Source organism: Vicugna pacos, chromosome 2 (assembly GCF_048564905.1).
Source record: "Vicugna pacos chromosome 2, VicPac4, whole genome shotgun sequence".
Taxonomy (NCBI): Eukaryota; Metazoa; Chordata; class Mammalia; order Artiodactyla; family Camelidae; genus Vicugna; species Vicugna pacos.
The window spans coordinates 27,657,576-27,681,151 of record NC_132988.1 but is presented as its reverse complement, the minus strand read 5'-3'; the positions used below and the strand labels follow the sequence as shown (position 1 = coordinate 27,681,151).

The window sequence follows — 23,576 nt, the reverse complement described above, 5'->3', positions numbered from 1 at the left end:
TATTTTTGTATGAGAAACTCTAAAAGCCAGCCCATACACAAAATTAATTTAAAAAAAAAAAACTGGCAAAACTGTCAGAAGCAACATCATCAGAGCCCTGGAAACTAATCAAAAGCTTGTGGGGAGCACTTCCTCAGGAAAGAAAAAACAACAAACAAACAAACATGGAAATCTCATTAAGAACAGTGAGGTTCGTCGTGTTTCAGCTTACCCTAGATCCATGCTCTCCTCCTTGGCTCAGCGGTAGCCTTGAAAGTAACAGCCTATGTTCTCGGTACTGCAGGCCAGTAGGCAAGGGGATGACATATTCAGACTGCTTAAAGAAAAGAAAAATCTGTGAGACATAAATTCTATATCTGTAAAAATGATCTTCCAGAGATGGGGGAGGAAGTAAGACAGTCTGAGATTAAAAAACAAACTGATACTTTCATTGCCAGTGTACGTACACTATAAAAAATGCTAAGAAACTAGGCAGAAACTTGAAACCACATGAAAAAATAAGGAACTCTAGTAAAGGTAAAGGTAACTACATAGATACAAATAAAAAATAGTACAACCGTATTTTTTCGTTTGTAGCTCTTTTTTTTTTTTAAAGGAAACTACATTAAAAATGTTTGTAAATATATGTTAATGGGCACACAACACATAAAGAAGTAATTTGTGTATTTAACAGCATAAGTGGAGTTATGTGGACACAAATATTTTTATGCTATTGTAATTAGTATTAGTATAAGCTAGATTATTATGTATCAAATAGTTTTTGTAATCCCTGGGGAAACCACTGAGAAATGAATTCAAAATACGTAGTACAAAAAATGACCAGAGAATAGAAAAGGTACCCTAGGAAACAGCTACTTAACACAAAATAAGGCAGTTATGAAGGAACTGAGAAACAAAATATTGGTATATGCTACTTTATTCCATTCACTTCAGTGAGGATTCTGTCCACTCAAGTATTTCAGTATTTTTCTTGCTAAGTTTACCATTGATCTTTACACAGTCAACATGATCTTCAAATTTATCTTCACAATGCTTAGTTCTTAGTTTTGCTTTGAGTCTTTCAACAGCATTGTGAACGCCACATTTGCTTTCTCTTCTCCTTATTTAATGACTACACACACTTCTAGTTTCTTCTTACCTCACTGGCTACTTGAGTTTTGTCCATTTACTTCGCTAACCAAACTAGTTTAGATGTTCTTCAAAGTTGTGTCTTGGATCTCCTTTTTCTCACTCTCTATGTATACTTTTCACTTGCAAAACTCACTCATTCAAATAGCTGTAAACAATGTCTCTATTTCAGAAATTCTAAAATTTAAAAATCGAATCTAAATCTTTTTCGGAGACCCAGGCATTATATCCTACTGCCTTCTTGAGATTCACTCCTGACTACATTTTAGCTTTATCAACCTTAAAAAAACCCCAAACGCAACATCCTTCTCTTGTAACCAACTTGACTACACATTACTTCAGTTATTTGAGCCAATGACCTACATTTCACCCAAAGTATTTTCCTCTCTGCTTCATTTTCACTTCTTTTAAATATTTAAAAAAAATCAAATTTAGCTCGTAAAATGTCTCAAATTCATCCACTCCTCTCCTTTTCTACTGCCTATGCACTCATAATTCGACTGTCTTCTATCATACATTCATAATTTGACTGTTTCCTATCAATTATGCAATTGCTATAACCTCTTCTCTAAGTGTATACTTTCTCTTGCCATCTCTAAACCGCTAGTCCACCTTAATCATAAGCGTCATTATGATGAGAAAGATTTCTTTCTCAAACAACCAAAATGACAAGGTGTCAAAAAATATTTGTACATAGGACAAATATTCTCCAAGAATGCCACTCTTATCTCAAACTTCTCTAATAACTAAAGTGCTTTTATTCCACAGGGCATGCTGTACCCTAAAAAACTCTTTCATCCAAATTTTTCCTTGTGCATTCCCATTCATTCTTCAGATCTGTACTGAAAAGCCACTTTCTGGACTTCTCAGAACCTTCTCTGACACTTGCATGTCCAAAAGAACCTCTGTACTCTATTCTCAGAGAAAGATTCCTTCCGCTGTAGCTGCAACCACAAGGTATAATCATTTATTTGTGAGGTTATTAGTTAATATTTTTCTCATTGTTACACTGTAAGTTTTTATAGTGTAGGTCTCGTGAAGATTGTGCTCCAGAATATACTAATTTTCTTTGGTGAGACGAAGAATTCAGTTGGAGACTGAGGAAGAGATGTATAAATTATTTCAAAAAGAGGTTTGAATGAAACAATAATGATCCCATGCCATGAACTAGGTAGTATTATCAACAAAGATTCCAGTTTGGCTGTACCAAGCCTATAAATCATTTCAGGTCTCAAAGCTCCCCTGCATAAAATTTATTATATATACAACTTACGGTTTATCAGCATGATCAGAGTTTTAAATATAATATTATAATGATAATTATAAGCAATCTTTTTTAGTACAAAATTTTATTTTCATTTTGGCCAATATATTAGACATTTTTCTATAATTCTTCTTTTCTACAGAAAGGCTACCAACTCTTAACACAAATAGGTAGTATATGTAGAGAAAACTTCATGTTTTCCCTTTTTTTAGTAGTTTTAAAAGTCTTGTCACAAATTCTTTTTATGCAAATACTAATGACATACATAATATAGTATATGATATGAGATAAAGAGGAGTTTTTAAAATTTAAAACTTAAAATGATTTTCATCAACTTTCCTTTTAAAAAAGTATTTAAGTTTGCTTACACTTCTTGGAATTACATTTTTTTTATAAATGCTAACAACTTATAAAACAAATATAATAATTCCATCTTAAATAATTAGCCTAAGCACTAAGATTTTATTTAGATAAAGATTGGCTGTATAGATTTTAAATTAATATGGTAAATTGCTTTTATTTCATGCTATTTGCAAAATAAAAATTTACTAACATGTTGAATAGTAAAGTTACTATAACTGTACGTTAAATCAGTACAAATAAAAATCTAGTCTATGACACCATTTTATATAAAATTTTGAATTTTATTGCTGAATATATGATCAGGTTCAGAAAAATTAAGTATGTACGTATATATTTTGGCTTCTTGATTTCTCTTGTAAGACCATGTATGTCTAAAAGTAATGAATTAGAAGGAAAAAATAAACAAAAATTCTCTTTATTGTAAAAAATGTTCTTGATTTTTGTTTCTGTATTTAATTCTAGATGAAGCTTGAGAGAAGGACACAGAGATTTTGTTTGCACAAATAGATGTCTTAATTATTCATTTTAATCTGATATTCAGATTTAACCATGTCCTTTAATTGCATAACTCTACATCTTCTTTGAATAATCAGTCTGCAGCTAACAAAGTTCTTCTTTCCGTTAAATTCTCTGCTTGAGCAGAAATTTCATAGAAAGGGTCCATCACCCAGCCATACCCTTCTATTGTAAGAGGGAAACATTCAGTGAGTTAAGTAAAACTTGAGTCTTGCCGATATCACTCCTTACTTTTAAGCCAAAGCAGCAGTGAAAACATTTAAAAATTTTCTTTAGCCACATGGTTTTCCAAAGAGTTATTTTTCTTTTAATTCTCAGCATTCTGACACTTGATGTCAAAACCATATTCTCCAGGGGCTTGCAAGTCAAGTAGTTCCTGTGATTATAAAAAGTCTGCTAAGCAGGCTAGTTTCTGCCATCACTTTTTCATCTTCAAAAAATTCAGCTGAACCTGGCCTACCATTACTTGAAAGTACTCCTGGAAAGTACACCTTCCAGCTCAAAATACTGGTTGAAAGCACTTCTGCTATGCTGCCAGATACCTGTATGTAGCAGACCTCTGTGCTTTTCCCCCTTTCTTCCTTCCTTCCTTCCTTTCTTCCTTCCTTCCTTCCTCTCTTTCTTTTGTAGCAAACCTCTCATTGAGTCAACCATCAATGATGCAACATCATTATAGATGCTGATCCATTAGTAAACTTGTTCTTTCCTGACATAAAGAAAAACTTTATATAAATCTCAGGCTGTTAGTTTTGGACAACTTGCTGCTCTATCTGTTTTGCAATATTTATAAATCATACAAATGCTACACTGTAATATTTATTGATGAAATCTCTTGACTCATCAACCTAAATACGGGAGCTATTGTTTACTTTATTACTCAAAACCTCTTCAGCATAATGAGACATATTATTGACACAAAGATTTATCATTCTGTTGAAGAGCAGAAACTTTTCATCTGATCCTAGACTTTTGCTCACTATAATTTTAATTCCTTTATTGTTAGATTCTCGCCAACTGTGTGATTTATCTTTTTCTATGGAATAATTTCTGCCAATAAATGTGTTTCCTGAGCTGTTTCACTGAAAATGATATTTTTTAAAACAATATAGTTACAATTTTTTGAGGTTACAAAAATAAAACAATATTTTATTTTAAAATAATCAGTACATTTGCTTGTCAAATGACAGTGAATTATGACAATTATGTTTTCAACTTTGCAAAATACAAAAGGATAACTTGGAATACCAGTATACATAAAATTCACTGCTCACTATTTCTGTATGTGTCCCTTTTTGCTCAAGAGAAATAACTCAAATGACTGTGATCCTTCTTCACTAATTTCATCAAATTTATCCATAAGCCTAGGCTTAGAATCTTCTTCTAAAATCTACCTCATGTTCAAAAATTGCAACATTGGACCATCAGATGTCTTTGTAAAACACAAGCAATAATCAACTATAAAACAGAAAGGCATTAGCATTATATTAAACTAAATAAGGAAACCACAAACATACAAGAGTTTTAGCCTATAGTATGTGTCTAACCTATCTGATCCATGCTTTGCAACATTTATAACAGCAAAGCACTATGGGAGAGCTGAGGAACATTAAAAAAAAATCATCTTTTATAATGAAACTATCCTTTGATTTTCTATGACCACAGTAGAGTTTGCTCTTGTGAGTCAGTTGGTGGCAAATAAAAGAGATCAGGAGAGGTAAATCAGGAGGGAGTGGATACCATCAGGCAATCTGTTCTCCCCTGTTCAAGACAGAGTTTATCAAAACTCAGCTGCTGCCTCTGTCTCAGGTCCAACCCTGAGAACTAACTCAACAAGTGAACATGGTCCCTACTTACTGTGCACTACCAAAGGAAACTGAAAGGCTTTCAACAAAAATGGTAAAAGCCTTCTTAGTCAAGGTCCATCAGGGCAAGGTCTAGCATTTTGAAATATGCAAAACTCAAGAATCTTTATTTTTCAGTCATGATCTCTCACAAAATCTAAAGCTAAAACTCATGGGATTTGTGCGATATCCTCACTGAGAAACCCTGCTGTAAGTAACAGAATTAAAAAGGGACTGAATATATTAGAGTGAGCAGAAATCTTTCCATTATTCTGAACTATCTTTGCAGGCAGCTCCCATATCCACATACAGGAAGGAGAGGTAAGGCTTTCTGAATATCTGAACTTGAGTAGATTTCTCTAGGTCACGTCATTCACATAGCAATTGCTCATTGACCCTAAGTTTATAACATTTGTAGCTAAGCCCTTCAATTCTTGATTTCTCAAGGAATCCATTTATGAAATTCTGTCCTATTTCTTTGGCATCAATTTTCTTTCTTTCAAAGATATTATTCTTAATAACAAATATATTTTAGTTATCTATCACCTAATAAATAATAATAATAACCTCTCTGACCCTGTATGCAACAATAGATACTTTCCCAGTTTTCTCTATGAAAAAAATCAAGCTCTTCATATCTTGTGACTTCACTTATTCATGATCAATTTTCAAATTCCAGTTATATCTGGTTTCCATCCTGATTCCATTACTGATATATATTTTTTAGGTCACTATCTCCCTATTGCTCAAACAATCAACATTTCTCTATTCTTGTCTTAATAACTTCCAGTAGTGGTAGAAATGACTGTCTACTCCTCCATCTATAAACAAATATTTTCTCCTGTATGTTGTGGAATCAGTAAGATTCTAGATTGCTTCCCAACCCAGTAGCTAATTATTTTACTCTAATTTGCTGGCTACTTCTAGTCTATTCTATTTTCAGGCTCACTCTTTAGCACTCCTCTCTACACGACTCCTTGCTCTCTCTCTTCCTAGAAATCTCTCATGTTCATGGCTTAAATACTACCTCAAAAGTCAGATGTTTAAATTATGTGCTAGATTTTCTACAGCCAACTCAACTATACTACTATTCTTTCCTTTGACTTCAAATGCTATTTCCCAGAATCTTTTTTATCTATATGGTTTTGTGTTAGAGTTAGCCAATGAGAGAAACTCTTGCAAGTTTTAAAATGTGGAAGTAAAGCAGAGGCCACTGGTCCTTTGACGATGGCTAGAGCCCCTCCTGTGGGCTCGCAGGCTCACATGAACTGTCAGTTGCCAAGGTCTCTGCCAAGACTGCTGCAGTCTCAGAGATTTTTGATTACTCCAGGAGCTTCTAGAAAGACCTTGAAAACCACTCTATTCAGTGCTTCCAGCTGAGATCTTTAGTGTCAAGTCCTCTGGCCATCAGATGCAACCTTAAAATACTATGAGAATGGTAAGCATAACAGAGACAAAGCCATATTCTGGGCAAAAAGTAACCCCTCTTCTTTGTGAAGTCATTGTAGTTCATCCTGAATTTCTGTCTTTCCATCACATCTCATAATGCATATTTACACAAATTTTAATGCGTCGTACTCTAAAATTGACCTTCAGTCAGTCCAACTGCCTCCATCGCAACTATAGCCACCTTAGTTGAAGATCACCTCTAGCTAAATTCTTTTTCATTTCCTCTTTGCTGTTCTTAAACATATAAATATTTTTGCTTCATAATTATCTAATTTCTCTATGGTTTTTCATCTTTTTATCAATAATTTTTATATATAAACGTACATTATTATTGACTACACTGCACTGAATACATTTTAGTGTAAGTAAATTTTCCATTAATTTCATTTTAACTCCTTTATCTATCTACTCCCTTTAACATCGTATTTTTCTTAAAAAAGAGTCATCTGCCCTAATTGTCTCAAATTTTACCTGATACTTTTTTCTCTGGTTTCCAGGCTGGTGTTCCTTCTCATAATTCCACTGAAAATTCTCATATAAAATTAAACAATGCCCATGACTTATTTTCAATTTGCATCTAACTCAGCCTTCAATAATCTGTCTTTGTTATTTTTTTATTTCATACTTTCTCCCTAGGATACCTCATTTTCCCCATGAATTAATTATCTGCATATATATATATATATATATACACACATACATACATATATTTATATATTATTTATTTTATTTATATATATATAAAACTCCAGAATCTCTCTTTTTAATGCAGATATTGACAGTACCTGACTCATAAGCCCATGTGAAACGTCCTTTTGTGTGTCAAAAAGGCATCTCAAACTTAACATGATATAAACAGAACCATGGATTCTTATATCCCACTGCTAAATTTGCTTCTACCCAATAGGGTACATTACTAAATGTTAGATTCATCCATCCAGCTACCCAGGCTTAGAAATCATCCTTGTCATCCTCCCAAATAAATAACATCAAGTTAACCTGAACTATATCCCCAAATAGAGACCCTCTCAGTACTGCCATGGCGACAACCTTATTTCGAGCTACTATAACCATTTGCTATATTCTCCAGCTCCTAAATTATATATCCACCGCCACTTTCTCTTACAGTCTGATCTTTGTCCATATCTATAAACCAGCCTGAGAGAGAGTTTTAAGCATACAATTATGCCATATTATTCCTCTAATTAAAACTCTCTAATGCCTTTTCATTACTGTGATACCAACTGAATAAAATAATTATGAAGTCTAGAGAAGAAAGCACTCTTTCAATGTCCCTTTCTTAAATTTGACAGGCATGTATTTTACAAGTCTTTAAATTCTGTCACTACTCTCACTTCAATTATAACCCTACAAGGATATGGAGAACATATTCAACAATGGAGTGAATTAGCTTAGTCTGATACTGTGGTGATAAGAATAATGTTAGGCACAAGTACACGTAAAAGATACCTGTTAAGACTATCAAGTTGATACTTCAATCAAAGTGACCAGCAACTTTAGCAGGGGGACGACTCAGTGTTACAGGGGCTCCTAGCATTTCACAATGTGCTTGAGAAACAATGGAAAATATGTACAAAACTGTCCTTCCATAAATATTTTTCACCTGTAACAAGATAAATTATACTTCCACTTTTTCAGGAGTACTCTGGTAGAATGAAAATGTCCAAACTACTGTGATATTTTTAGTCATACTAACCTAACAAGGCCATGGTGAGAGAAAAGAAAAAAAAATATCAGGACAAAGTAATGGGTCTGAAAAGGGTTGGAAATGCCTTTGAGTGTGACAGTGCTGGAAGCAAAACCATGGAACAGTACAAGTAACCTCTGTCTTTGAGAGAAATACAGGAAATGTGAAGGTAGGTGTATAAAGCCACCAAAGTGAGCTTTGTGACTTCTCACATCTGTGAAGAACCTACCTTGTCTCCTCGTTTCTTTTGCTAATTAAATTCACTTTCCTTGTGCCTACTTGGCATTGCCAAATCTGATTTTCCTTTTCAGAACTGATTTTTCTCAGGAGAAAATTGGGAGACCGGACTGGTTTTACCTCAAGATAAATCACAGAATGTAAATTTTAGGACTTCAACTAAGTTTGCAGGAGTGCAACCCCACTAGGAAGTGTGTGATCCAGCTCCACCTTCACTGTGTATGGCTGAAGCGCTTACCTCTGGCCCCTAACCTTGCCCTTTGGCTGGCAGACTACAAAAAAACATTGAAATAGTTTAGTTTTACTTATTTATATTTATTTGGCATCCTGAAAACTCACCTTTAAAAATATTCTTCACTTTTCTCTTGCTTATTCCTTCACCATTCCAACATCTATATTCAAGCTGCAGATCTATTCTGGGTCACATGCCACCAGAAGTTGAGTGCCTACTAAGTTGCTATGGTGATAGCAGATATCCCTTATTTACTCTTGCTCCTTCACCCAAGGAGTTTTAGAGCAAACAGAAAGCTGGTTATAAAATCAACTGTGGGGTAAGCTCTTGATTAAATGACCAGATTTCTCACTTCACCTTTCAAAATGCATGCATTATCCTATGTTTCAATTTTTATGCATTTTTGGCATAGCTCTTGTAGGAAAATGATCCTGTTATGCTTTATGCTATTGTAACTCTCTAGTCTCAGAAAATTTAAAAGATTATATCTTACTAAAATACAAAAATGAATTAATCATTTTACTTGAGGCTGTAACGACTGGGGTAGAATAAATTTTTGAATTGTCTTATAAACAGTGAAGTGTTTTGTTAGGTTTTATTATCACTAAACATGCTATTCGAACAAAGTAAAGCAGGTAAGTTAATCAGTAATTGCAGTGACACTGACAAAATGATTTATGTGTGATACACACATGTATTTATATAGAGATGTATATATATTTATGTATATATATATGTGTCTATGTATGTGGTTATATCTACACCTACCATTCCATCTATATCTGTATCTCTCTCTTTAGCTGTGTATACCTATCCATATCTATCTAATCAAATACCCAAATCTATGTATCTATATATCTGTATCTATTGATGAGTTCATGGTTCTTGAGTTAGTACAAGGATAACAAAACACACACACATACTACACACACACACACACACACACATACTACACACACACGAAAAACAAAACAAAGCAAAACAAAAACTATGGCATTTTATATGGCACAAATAGAACTGGAAGATTAATTTTGAGGTATCAGTTTTCTACAGCTAATTTCTGTGTTTCAATATGACATTCTATTTAAAGGATATGTTAAATCTATAGATTTTTAAAATTTTAATAGGTTAAAGGACAGAGAAAACAGCTCTATAAATGTAAACAGTTATTTGGTTTTTCTTTGAGGAAAGTATGATTTTCTAAGGTGTAAATGGTTCTAGTTTAAAATATAAAAATAGAAAAGAAACCATTCTCTAACTTAGAAAGTCTTCTGTTGCATATAATCATAGAAGTATTAGTATAATACCTTTTTTTCTGACTGTATTTCCAGTCAGAAAATGATAAATGATATTAACACTCACTCCCTATATTTGTGATTGTTAATATCACAGGGTATTACATAATTTCTAGTGAGCTATAAACCATATTTGTCTCTCTTTCTCTTTTTTCCAAAAGAAATTCCACTAAAATCAGTGAATAATTTATCTTTGCACAGGTTCACTTTACACTACATGGTAGCTTTTAAAACTTATCTTCATTATCCATGATCCAAAGCAGAAATAGAAGCTAACAAATATTCCTTGAACAAGTTATGGCAATGAGATATGTTTCAGTAACAATTTCTTAGTGTTTTCCAAAAGAGCTAATATATTACCATATTGATGAAGATTTTGAATTAATAGACTGCAGTGTCTTGGGCAATTTTCACAATTTCTAGCTGGCTGATAGGGTCTAAGTAAAGTATAATACATTGAGAAAATCTTAAATTCAGACTTTAATGATCTATACCGCAGTAGAAAAAATACCGTATACATGCTGCCCAGTCTCTATAAACATCTTTGTTTCCTAAGTAAATTATTGACATTTGATTTTGCCAATCAAAATCTTACCCAGTTTAGTAAAATGTTCCATTCCTTTAATAATAGTCTTTGATTAACATTTGCTGTCTACATATCATATGCACAAAAAAATCTGTTCTTATTTACAAATTAAAAAAATAAATGATGAGATAAATCATAAAACAATAATAAATATAGTTTCCTACACTCAAGAAATCTACATTCTAACATAAGGGATGAATTGATGGGCAAGCAATTTTAACAATGTGCAAGTGCTACAGATTGTTCAAAGTGGGAAGGGAGCACGAAGACAGAGGGCCAACTTCTTTCAAGACTTGAGAGAATTACAGTGATGAATGAATAGTTTCCCAGGCAGCTTCTATTCCTCCTCTTTTTCTGTGCCTAACATATCCAGATCATCTTTAGCAAAACCACGCAGTAATTAGTAGATAACACTGATGAATTTTTTGTGGTATTAATCCTACACCTGTGTCCAGCAACGGAGCCTGATTGGCGAAAGTCAATTGGTGAGATCTCATCTATCCAGCTAAAGCGATTGATCCAGATTTTTCCAATCAGAACTTTTGTGTAATCATTGAATTGTAATTTTACCTACCTCTAGAGTATGAACTTGAAAGCCAAATACAGGCAACCGCATACATAGTATTTATGTAAATTTATGCATATTATATATTATGTATGTATTATATATGTATAATTGTATTATGCCCAGAGTCTTCTTATCTTCCCTCTTCACCTAGATATTTATTTTATTCATGCCTAACTCTATTCATTACTCAGTGACAGATGCTTATGTCAACTGTTCCTCAAAGAAATGCAGTCTCTTTAAGTACCATTAAGCCTTTTTTCCTTTGCATTTGTTATGAATGCAGTTTTACATAAGTTAGTGTGCTTATTTGATTAGTGTCACTCACCCACAAAGACTGCCATCTCTCAGTCCAGGAATGATTTTTTTTTAACATTTTTACTGTGTCCCTGTTCTATAACCCAGAACTGTATAATAGGTGATATGTAAATAAATATGAACATTCAGTACATCTGATTTCCTATAGGTAGTATATATATATATATATATATATATATATATGTTTTTCTGTTACTTCCATATCATTTTCTTTGATTAGGCAGATAAATCTTCCAGCTTTTAAACTTGGTGCAAGACACAGCATTCTTGAATCTTTTCTCAGTTTGTAAAGAGTAGGCCATGACTACAAAAATCTATTTTTCAAACTGAGGCTACCATCTGTAGCTTTCCAAACTCTTTACTCATAGTTTCTAATGAGAAAAAACTTCAATTATTCATGGGAAAAATATTTATTATTGAAGAATATATGCATAAGTAGAACTGACTTTGAAACCTGCATATTTTGTAAATATAGTTGCTCATTTGAAAATTCCTATATGTCCAAGCAAAGCAATCTCTCTATGTTGCCTCTCCAATGAAGAGTGAATATGATCGAAATATGGAACCACAGCTTACAAATCTTGATTATGTTAAGCCAGTCTCTTTTACTATGTAAATGACCAGGTTATTTTCATCTGAAGAATTTTTTAATATTATGAAGAAACATTTCAGAGTGACTAAAAGGTGTTCTAAAACGTTTTTCAAATATGACAACAGTTAGTGAAAGAACTCCATTTCTACCATGTTGAAGATATAACTAAATAGTTGAACACACTCAAAATACCAAATTTTAGATATTGATTCAGATGAATTCTTGAAAAAGACCTAATGGAATGAATTTTCATCATAATTCTATGTTTAGGAAATAATTCTCACTATGCAATATTTTTAGAGAAGGCACTTACTGTATTTTACCCATTCTGGTCACATGTATGTGAGTTTGGTTTGTTTATGTATGTTAATAGGAAAGAAATTACAGGGTTCAACAGCCTTATTTAAACCAGTGACAGCGCTGCATGTTGATTATCCGTAGTTTTCCCTTCTGAGCGTTAGCTGGACAGATGGTCATCAAGGTATAATTACACCTCCCAGGTTCCATTACTATTTAAGTTCTACCCAATAGGATGTGAGATTCTGAAATGATGTTTGCCCCTCCAAGGTCATGAACTTAAAGGCATATGGATGTCCGCCATTTCTGTTACGTCTCAGTGCTTTAGGAACCACTGTAGCAGGCATCATGGAGCCAAAGATAGAAGCCACCTGTACGATCAGCCTTTCACCTGCACTTTTAGACTCTTCTATGAGCTAAGCATCTTTGTTTTTAAGCATTATATTCTGGTGTCTTATTTTCTAATAATACAGTTTAGGTGGTACTTGAATAAAACAAAAACTCTCATATTATTTCTAACTTAGTAGCATAAAACTGACAAATAACCATAGATGCTTTAATTTTTATATTGTAAATATTGACTGATTTTTTTCAAAAGACATTATCTTTTATCATTTTTTAAAATATAAATTTATAATTTTAAATGTAATAACAGTTTTCATTATGCTTATATAATTATCCTCATTACATATCAAAGCATGCTATTTTTTCCTTCATGATAGTGATGTAAAACATTTATACTTAGATTTTCTTGGAGTAAAATGTGGGTCAGCCTAAATAACAATATTGAATAAATAACTATATAGATGATACATGAATATGGCAAAAATCATGAAAATGGCATGCAAATGCCACTGCAGAAAGCACATTTAAAATGTTAATGATTCATAACAAGAAGCAGTTTGAAAGAATAAGATCTATATGCTCTGCCAATGCTGTGATTCTGCACAATTTACTTAGACTCCATCTCTCACTTTAATTCTTGAGTAATTTTCTATGGGTAAGTGTAATAATCATTCCAATCCAGTAAGAGTGCAGTATGGATAAAATTTGAACTGTTTTGAGCTTTCAGAAGTTAGTTTCTGAATAGTGAGTATTCATATGGCATGGTGTAAAATGATGTGTTCTGATTACCAAAACTGAGATTCTATTGTTTATGTTATAAAACCCCCTATGACAAGAACATTTCTGATGATACAGAGCCCTAAAATGATGGCATCATCCTTCATTTGCACATAAGTTGTCACTAATTAATCTCTATAAGCACAGTCCTTCACCATTATGTTTCGTCAGGAAATCATCAAGGGCAGCTTCAATGGACTTTGAAAAAAGTCTATAAAAGTACATAATCATGATTTGCTGTTTCCTACTCTTAAAGAGCATTAAAACTGTAGAGAAAAATATAAACTGCCTCCCAAACTTAGTTAAGAAATCTAAACAATATATGAAATTCAATAGAAATTATAAAATTGGTTTTTTAATAGATAATCAAGATCATTCTAAAGTTGAACCCTGGCATTTGAACACAGGTGTTAAAGCAATGAGAATCAAACTGCTAAAACAGGGTTTCATTCTTTTATGCACTAGACTGAAAAAAAGAAAACATCCTTTGGTAGTTCTTGGAAATGGTAGATAATCAGGTGAATATAATTGTTAGTTTAGATATTTTTAGTCTGTTGAAAAAGATACTCTTGTTATAAATTCTTTAATATTTGATCTTGATGAATTATATTATGCGACTTTATGAGCACGTATCTTTTGCTTTAACATTTCAAACAAAGTCAATACAGTTCTGCTTTGCAGGACTTCTGTGCAATCTACAGACATCCTCATTTGCACTCAGGACTTATAGTTACATGGCAACACTAGCTATTTGATGAGTACTTGCTTGGACAGCTACTGGTTAAGTCAGGCATCGCTGCACATCATAATGCAATTTTACCTTCAATAAAAAGTTAATATTTTTACATTTCTAAATTTCTTTATTTCATTTACTGAGTTTCCCAATTCTGCCTACTGTTTTATTTAACAACTTAATAAAACTTGTGAGGTTTTTCCTTTGGATAGGCTTTAGGGAATAATTTCTTTATTCCATTTCCTAAGGAAGAGTTTTATTATCCAATAAGAATTATTGCTAACTTGCATTCATTCTTCAGGGAAAGAGCATACAGCCTGGTTTAATATAGAATTTAATTATTGTTAACATTAATATATGATGACCACTAAGAGAATAAATCATTGCAGGAAAAAAAAAAAGAAAAGAAAAAAGGATACTTCCTTTACCTTAAAGTGAAGTAATAGGATGCTGAGAGTTGCTGCCCAGGTAAAGTTACTGTACTTACATTGTTCCTTTTCTTTTTTCCCTTTTTAATCCCCTTTAGGTGATGCCCATTTTTTTTTCACCTGTCCTCCCTTGTTCTGGTGCTACCTTATTATTTCCTAGACCACTTTCTCCATTCCTTTCCTTACACCTTGAAAATATGCCTCTGAGAATTCAAACTCTAGTTTGATGGAGCATTTAGGTCACTATTCTAAGTTATATTGAATTTAATCATGGGGTCACTTGAACCAAGTAGCTTTGCTGTTTCTAATCTACTAAGTGCACATTTTCTCTGAGATTGGATAGGACCAGTCCTATCAGGATTTCTGACACAGAAGGTCAGTAATTCTTTATTTCATCCAGAATTTTATATTTTATTGTTCTACACCACTCAAAAGTTTCAGAGTTTTTGTGGAGAAAATGAAATATTCTATTGCTAAACTAGATTGCCATTTTTTGTCTTCTTTATGTTATCATGGGATTTATTATTTTTTTGCCTCAATTTCAAGTTTTTCACTTGGTAACCTATCTTTTATCTTTTTATCTCTAACTTGTATCTATAATATGACACATATAATGCACTTTCATTTCCACACAGTTGTATTTATTCATTTGAAAAATTCTAATTTAATTAAATTGAAATGGGTTTTAATAAAGATGGTAGGATTATAAACAATTTACTTAATGTGCTTTTTAATATCTTTTTGATGTTTTAAAAGTAATTAGCAATGCCATTCTATATGATATTTTGAGTAATTCTATGGAAATATTAAGAGAACATGTAAAACCGATCCATCATAAATTCTTTTTTAAAATTATATATTGGGAAATTAAAAGTAGTCAATTTCTAAAATATACCTTGAAACAAATGCAGAAGTGTTTGTTACTTTTAATTGGAAAAAGAGTCTTCGCAGTAAAAGCTAGGAAGGCAAAATCCCATGTTTTAGACCAGGCTGAGCCACTATTTTCTGTGACACTGGGCAAATTGTTAGGCTTAGTCATATTTAATGATATATGCAGAGCACTGTATAGTTAACAAACCCTTGCAAACATTGCATTAGATCTTCACAAAACACTAGTTAAGAAAGAACAAACTGAGATTTAAGATGTTAAATAATACAGAAAAACATTATAAAACATTTTATTAGCAAAATATTCAGTAGAACTTAGGTCTGGCATCCTTATGCCATGTATTTTCAATTATAGAATGCTGCTTCGTTCAAATCAAGACAGTGACTCTATTTCCAAACATATGAAAATAGTATGCTATTAACAAAAACAAACAACTACCTCCTGGTGTTCTTATGTGACAAATGTCAAATTGACTTTACAATTATAGAACACTGTCTAACTTTTCAGATTTTATTTTTAATGTGGTTGATATTTTTAAAAGCAAGTTGTCCAAATACACCGATGAAAGACAGTTATTGTCAAAGCAGATTAAACAAATACCAAACTACATGCCATCCACAAGCAATTTGCTTCAGATATAATGGAATGGGTAAGCTGATAGTAAAGGGGTAGGGAAATATATAAGCATTGATCAAAGGAAAATAAGAGTGGCTATATTAATATCAGGTAAAGGAGAAACAGAGCAAATAAAGTACCAGAGACAGAAATGGATAATATATAATGATGTGATGGTAAAGCCATGAAAAAGTCATGGAAATCTGAAATGAATATACACCAAACAACAGCCACAGAATATGTGAAGCAAATACTGATTGAACTGAAAGAAGAAAGGGACAAATATATAATTATAATTGTAGACATCAGCACCCTTCTCTAAATAGTTAATAAAACAACTAGACAGAAATTCAACGAGGATATGTAAGAACTCAACACTGTCATAAAAAAGTGGATCCAATTGATATGGATAGAATATTTCAACTGCCTATGACACATGTACCAAGACAGACCATATTGTGGACCATAAAACAAATCTCAACAAATATAAAAACAAAATTAAATAAAATCATGTGGAGTGTGTTGTCCAACCACCACAGAAACAAAGAAATCTGCTATTACAGATAACAAGGAAATACCCAAATACATAGGCTTTAAATAATACATTTCTAGTTAGCTTACAGGTCAAAGAGAAAGTCTCAGGAATATCAAATTATCCACTGAACTGAATAAAAACGAAAATGCAACAGAATAAATCTGTGAAACAAAGCTTAACAAATGCTGACAGGAAAATGTACAGCACTAAACGCTTACATTAGAAAAAAAATCAAATCAATAATTGAAGCTCCCACATCAAGAGCCTAGCAAAAGAAGAACAAAATAAGCCCAAATCGAGTAGAAAGAAGGAAAAATCAAAGAGTAGAAATCACTGAAATTTAAAATAGAAATACAATAGGTAAAATCAAGAAAAGAGAGTTTTATATATATTTTTTTTTCTGTATTTAAAGCCTCTGTGGACTCAGTATTTCATTTTTATTTTTTTAAACTGAGATAATTGACATATAACAAGCATTTCAAATGTACAACATAATAACTTGATATTTTCTGGACCCTCCATTTTATACTCAGTAGAGCAATTAACATGCTTTAATTTCTGGTCCTTAGAGAGTTACACTTTTTAAAAGATTAACAAAATTGAGAAACCTCTAGCAAGACTGACAAAAAAAGAGAAGACCAATTCCCACTATTAGGAAAGAAACCAGGGTATCACAACATATCCTGCATACATGACAACCAGAAAAAAACGACACATACATGAATTTGATAAATCAGACAAAATGGGGTAATTCATTGAACACCAACTATCACAATTCACTCCGTAAGAAATGGATACAATAAGTAGTCCCACTACTTTTAAGCAAATTGAGTTTTAAGTTAAGATACTCCAAACAAATCAGGAGGCCCATGTGGTTTTGCAGGAGACCATGAACAAACATTCAAAGAAGAATTAACATCAATTCTGCAGAAGCTCTTTCAGAAAATTGATGAGGAGGAAATGCTTCCCTCTTTATATTATGATGCTAACATGACCCTGTTATCAAAACCAGATAAAGCCACTACAAAAATCAAGTAAAAATACCTTAAAATAAAGTAGCAATCAATAGTAAATACTTTAAATATTCAAATATTTGGAAGTTTAAAAACAGATTTCTAAAAACTGTCTCTAGTGTTTCTTTGTGATGTTGTAGGCAGAAAATTCTAAGAAATCCTTCAAAATTTACAATAATGATACTAAAAATAATAAGAGCATTTTACAATTGTATAAGACGTGGTTATTAAAGAAAAGTCAACGGTAGTCCATAACTAAAAATAAACACTTTGAGAATGAAATAAAAACATTTATAACAGCATCATAAAATATAACATTTATATAAATAAATTTAATGAAAGATAAACAAGTCCTCTCCACTGAACACAAAAGTTTCTAATAAAATAAAGCAGACATTTACCATATGATTTGGTCATTTCGGCCCCATATATTTACCTGAGAAATATGAAACAAAACAAAAACAACCACCCTCACCACCACAAAAACAAAACAAAAAGACATTCTCAAATACAAAAGGAATCAAGTTCATACCAGCAGCCATATGACTTCCCACAAATTCTACTGGGAGATGTAAACCAGAAACAAGAAATTAATTAAAATAAAATTTTGTGATAAGAAAACTGTAGGGGAACAGACAGTTGATGGCCACTGAATCAGTTTAACATATAACTGAGAGTGCAGAACTAAATATTTTAGGCACAAAACACCATCTGAGTCTTAAAATATTTAAAAACAAAACTCGCTCTAAAAGATTAACACTTTGGTTAACTCTTTTTACATTTTAAAAGTGAGTATTTTATATGGTATATTATGGAAAATGAAAACTGAATGGACATTTTTGGAGAAAATAAAATATTCAACCCCAATCTAACTCTTTTCCAACCCTTTACTTTCCATTATATGCTTTGCTCCAGGGTTTACTCTATACATTTTAATTCATTACAATCTAGTTCAGATTCATATTCATTTGATTACAGTGAAATATAGAAATGTTATTCCTATATAACCCTGTTTCCTATTCTCCATTCAGTGCTTTGAGTCTATATATCACATATATACTTATGTTAGATATTAAATTATATATAGGTTTTCTATGTACATATACATTAGTATATATACACATGTATATAAATACATGTACACAAAATTACATAGAAATATGCATTACATATATGTTACAGTTCCTACAATATATATTGAATTTTTATTTCATGTATTTTTATGTCTGTTCAAGAAATTGAGAAAAAAAGGAAATTAAGTATATATGAACTCTGCTGTGTTTATCTTATTTATCACTTCTGGTTCTGTTTATTTGTTCCTGTGGGTTCAAAATACCATCCAGTGTCATTTCTGTACTCCATTTACAACTCTGCTCCCACTAACTTCCTTTGTGAGCTTATTATCAAATAAATGACCTTTCTTTATGTCATAGAAAAAACAAATATAATTTAACATATGTGTAAAAAACTCCTGTTTAAATAAGCTAAGAAAAGGAAGAACAAAAAACGTATTTGTACTGTCTTTATCATTATAGAATTACCTTTATGACTGTTCTTTGATTTTTAGGTAGATTTGAATTCCATCTGGATATACTTGCTAATAGCCTGGAGAACTTCTTTCAGTGCTTTTTGTAAGGCAGGAATGACAGGACCAGATTCTCTCAGTTTGTGTTTATCTGTGAATGTATTTATTTTGCATTCATCTTTGAAAAGTATTTTGCTGTATATAAGCTTTTTGGTTGACATTTGTTCTTTCTGCATGTTACGTCTCCCCACTGACTTCTGGCCTCTGTTGCTTCCCATGAGAAGTCAGGTTTCAATCTTCCTGGGCTTTCCTCATTCATGATGAGCCATTTTTCTCTTGCTATTTTCATAATTTTATTTTTGCTCTTGGCTTTTGGCAATTTTACTATAATATGTTGGAGTGTGAGTGATTTGCATTTAACCTACTTGGAGATCACTGAGCTTACTGGATATGTAAATTAATGTGTTTTATCAGCCATTATTTCTTCTAATATCTGCTTTTGATCTTTCTCCTCCTTCCCTCCTTCTGGTACACCCATCATGTGTATATCCCTGCACTTAAAAATGTCCCTCATTTCTTCAAGGCCTGCTTATTTTCCTTCATTCTATTTTCTCTCTGTTTTTCAGGTTGCATATTTTCAATTGATCTATCTCCCAATTTATATATTCTTTCTTCTGGCTTTTCAAGTCTACTGTTATCCCCTTTAACTAATTTTCAAGTCAATTACTGTACTTTTTACTCCAGAATTTCCATTTCGGTATTCCAATTTGAACACCTCTATGATAGCTGACTTGAATCTTTGTTAAATCTGACTTCTGGTCCCTCTTACTGGCCAAGTCTTTTGCTTGTTGTTGTTTGTTCATTTTTCCTGTAATGGGTCACACTGATATTTCTTTGCATGTCTCATAATTTTTGTTATGGCTGTAAAAAACTGGGCATTTTTGGTAATATATTATAGCAACTCTGGATAGTGATTTTCCTCTGCCATTCTCTGAGGTTTGTTTATGTTGTTTATTTGTTTTGTGACTTAGCTAGGCTATGTTACTGCAGTCTGTTTCCCTTGTCTATGACGCCTTTGATGTGGCTTCTTGGAGAAAGCAGTGTTGGGTGTGCTGTGACCACCCTGAGATGACAGTGATTTTAGCAGGGCAGTATTTCTCTTTCTCTTTTTCTGATCTCTCTGGTAAACTGCCTGCTTTATTTGGTATTATACACCTGCTCCTTAAGCTCTACTAATCACCGCTGATTTCTTTATTGACAATGCCATAGGAGATAAAAAATGTTCAGTAGTCTGATCAAATTGTGTTTTGGCACGAGTGGTTTTTGAGGCCAGTTTTTGAGGTTTTAACTCCAGGAGGGCTCTTTGCTGTCTCTTTCTCTGGCTTTCAGCAGTGAGCTCAATGGCCTATGGTTTAGTGTGTTGTTCTTAATTAAAAGGAACTCTTGTTTCAAGAGTGCTCTTAGGCTAAACTTTTCACACTCTGTTTACAAATAAAGTTAGTCCCTTGGGGAGAGCTTCAGAGCTCTCTTTTTTTATGCATAGCTTCCTAGGCAAACTATCTGAGCCTCTATTCTGGGTTTGGAGTCAGGAGGAACTTCTGTTCTTCATGGCTTTCCTCTCCTTGCCTCTCCAGTCTGGCCCGCCTACTCCATGCATGACCTAAGAAGAGAGCATCTGAGGCCCCAATATCTTTGGCCTGCTGTGCCTGGAGTAGGGACTCTGTCCTAAGAGGAGGGGGCTGCCGGAATATGGGAGTCCCAACCTCTGAGCTGTACCTACCAAGAATTCAGCCTCTTCAATGTTGACTTGGAAGGGATGAGAACTGCTGGTGGTCTGGCCCTCTCGGAGAGATACAGTAAGCCTGGATTGGAGCATGAGAAGACAGCAAAGGCTGTATTCATCTTTTTAGATATTTTCACCCAGAGTGAAACTTCCAACTAGCTGAGCTATGGAAAGGGAGGAGGGGGCAGAAGAAAGTGGGTGGTGGCTCAAACGTCAAAATCTCACCGATCTTACTGAGTTTTAGTAGATTATCCTAGAGAAACATGTCTTCACTTATTCTATGCCCTTAGGGCAATTTCCTGAGCTGCAGAATAGTTGAGGGTTTTTTTTTTTTTCTGCCTTTTGGTTTTGTTTCAATAGGTTTTTTTTTTTCCTCCCCACTTTGCTTGTTTTGCTGGGGAATGAGTCTGCTGAGCTGCTAATTCTGTCATCCTGGAAATGGAATTCAACTTACAAAACCTTTTTTTCCTCTCAATGCATGACAAAAGCAAAACTCAAAACAACAACAGTCTATATTAACTGCAAAATGATCTAGCAGAGGGAGCGCCACACATTTTCAAAGCCTATAAATGCATTTTCAGCAAGAGCACCATTGTCATGGTCAGCCTTGAAAATTGCTCCTCAATAAAACAGGATGGCTTCCTACCCTGACTGCACTCGATTTTTTATTCACTACATAGCATTTCTGCATATTCTAAAGTGCATACACTCCTTTAGCCCTAGTTTGCCAAAATGCTTTGTCTGTTATTCTCAATTAATTGAATCCAGCTCTACATACATTTCTACTTGGCCTTCTACATTGAAAACACTGTCATATAGGTAAGTTTCCTGGGTTTTAAAAAAAGTTATAAACATTAATAAGTAACTTGATGATATAGCTCTGAAGATGTCTCAGTACATATGTGAACAGTTAAGAAGAACAAGTCTTGTCTTCAAAATGTTTATAAATAAATTAACAAAATGTAAAAAACAAAAATGTTTTTTGAATAATGTGAAAACAAGTGAACTCATAGAGAAAAAAATTAAAAAAGCCCTGGCTAGGATCTTATTAAAAACTAGAACACATAAACAGTATAAATTTTATTACATAAAAACATCTAAAAATTGTTCAACAAATAATACTCCATATACAATTTCAATAAAATCATCTGAGAAAAAAGATATATAATTCAGTCAGTGGTTCAGTCATCCTACTAAATCAAATAGCCAGTGGAAATTTGAGGAATTCTAATTTAGAAATGGATGCAGATCAAGTGTAAACTTCATAGAGGTATTGTTAATTCAGTAAAGCTGCCAACAACCAGGAATCTCCTACCCAAGTATGGATCTTAGAGTCCATCTGTGGAGACAAAGAGGTCTCAGACCAAATGCTTAACTAGCCAGCTACTTGAGGGATTACAGCCTTCCTTCTCCTGACTGTCGACTCATATAGCACACATACACCTTTTTACTGTCTGTCTTTTTAGTTGGTATATTTAGACCTCTGATGTTTAAAATGATATAATTGCATTAATATCTACTTGTCTTAGTCCATTTAGGTTGCCATGTCAAAAGTACCATACACTGAGTGGCTTAAACAACAAACATGTCTTTCTCACAGCTCTGGAAACTAAGAAGTCCAAAATCAAGTGCCAGAGATTCAGTGCTTTGTGACAGCCTGCTTCCTGTCCTCTCACTGTGACCTCACAGTAGGAATGGGCTAAGGGAGCTCTTGGGGCTTCCTTTTTTAAGGGATTTTTTAAGCCATTCATGAGGGCCACATCCTCATGAGCTAATCACCTCTCAGGGACCTCCCTCTCCATATATCCTCACACTGAGGATTAGATTTCAACATAAGAATCCGGGGAAGACAGGAATATTCAGCCTATAGTTCCACCACATTTGGTACTGTTTTCTATTCATTGCCCTTGCTCTTTATTCCTTTTTTTGTCTTCCACCTTTGTCTGCCTTTTGTGCATTTTATATGATTCCGTTTTCTCTTCTGTCTTAGCGTTTCAGTTACGCATTTTTTTTCAGCATTTTTTAGGGATTGACTTGAAACATTCAATGTGCATTTACAACTAATCCAAGTCCAATTTGAAATAACACTACACCACTTCACAGGTACTGCAAGTACTTCTAAGAACAAAATAATCCTACTTCCTACCTCCTATCTCTGAATCATTGCTGTTACTCATTTCACCTATACATAAACACGCATAAGCAGTACGCACACACATAACTGAATAAATATATTGTTGCCATTCTTATTTTGAACAGTTATCTGTTAGATCAATTCAGAATAAGAAAAACAACATTTTAATTTTACCTTTACTTATTCCTTCTCTAATGCCTTTTCTTTCTTTTTTTAGCCCTGAGTGTCTGTCAGGTGCTGCCTATATGATCCTAATACAAACAACAGCGAGCAGAATAGGAGTAACCATACTATGCTGCAAATACCGGTAGTTACTGCTCCACATGCACCACTACTACTAGTAGTAGTAATCATAAGCAATGGTTGTAACTGTACTTCAATTAAAAAATAGTTACAAATATATCCTGC

The 23,576-nt window shown here is 33.2% G+C and overlaps 1 long non-coding RNA gene across 3 annotated transcripts in view; it reads right to left on the bottom strand.

Moving 5' to 3' along the window:
* LOC140700033 (uncharacterized) overlaps nt 1-22,633 on the bottom strand; it is a 38,682-nt gene extending 16,049 nt beyond the window's left edge. For 2 of the 3 annotated variants that reach the window (XR_012078246.1, XR_012078245.1), the window contains exons 1-3: nt 22,555-22,633; nt 21,032-21,113; nt 212-313 (exon numbers count right to left, since the gene is read on the bottom strand). This is a non-coding gene — a long non-coding RNA (uncharacterized lncRNA). Of the gene's footprint in view, nt 1-211; nt 317-21,031; nt 21,114-22,554 lie in introns of all 3 variants that reach the window. The other variant, XR_012078247.1, reaches the window with a different exon arrangement.
* Nucleotides 22,634-23,576: the final 943 nt, after the last annotated feature.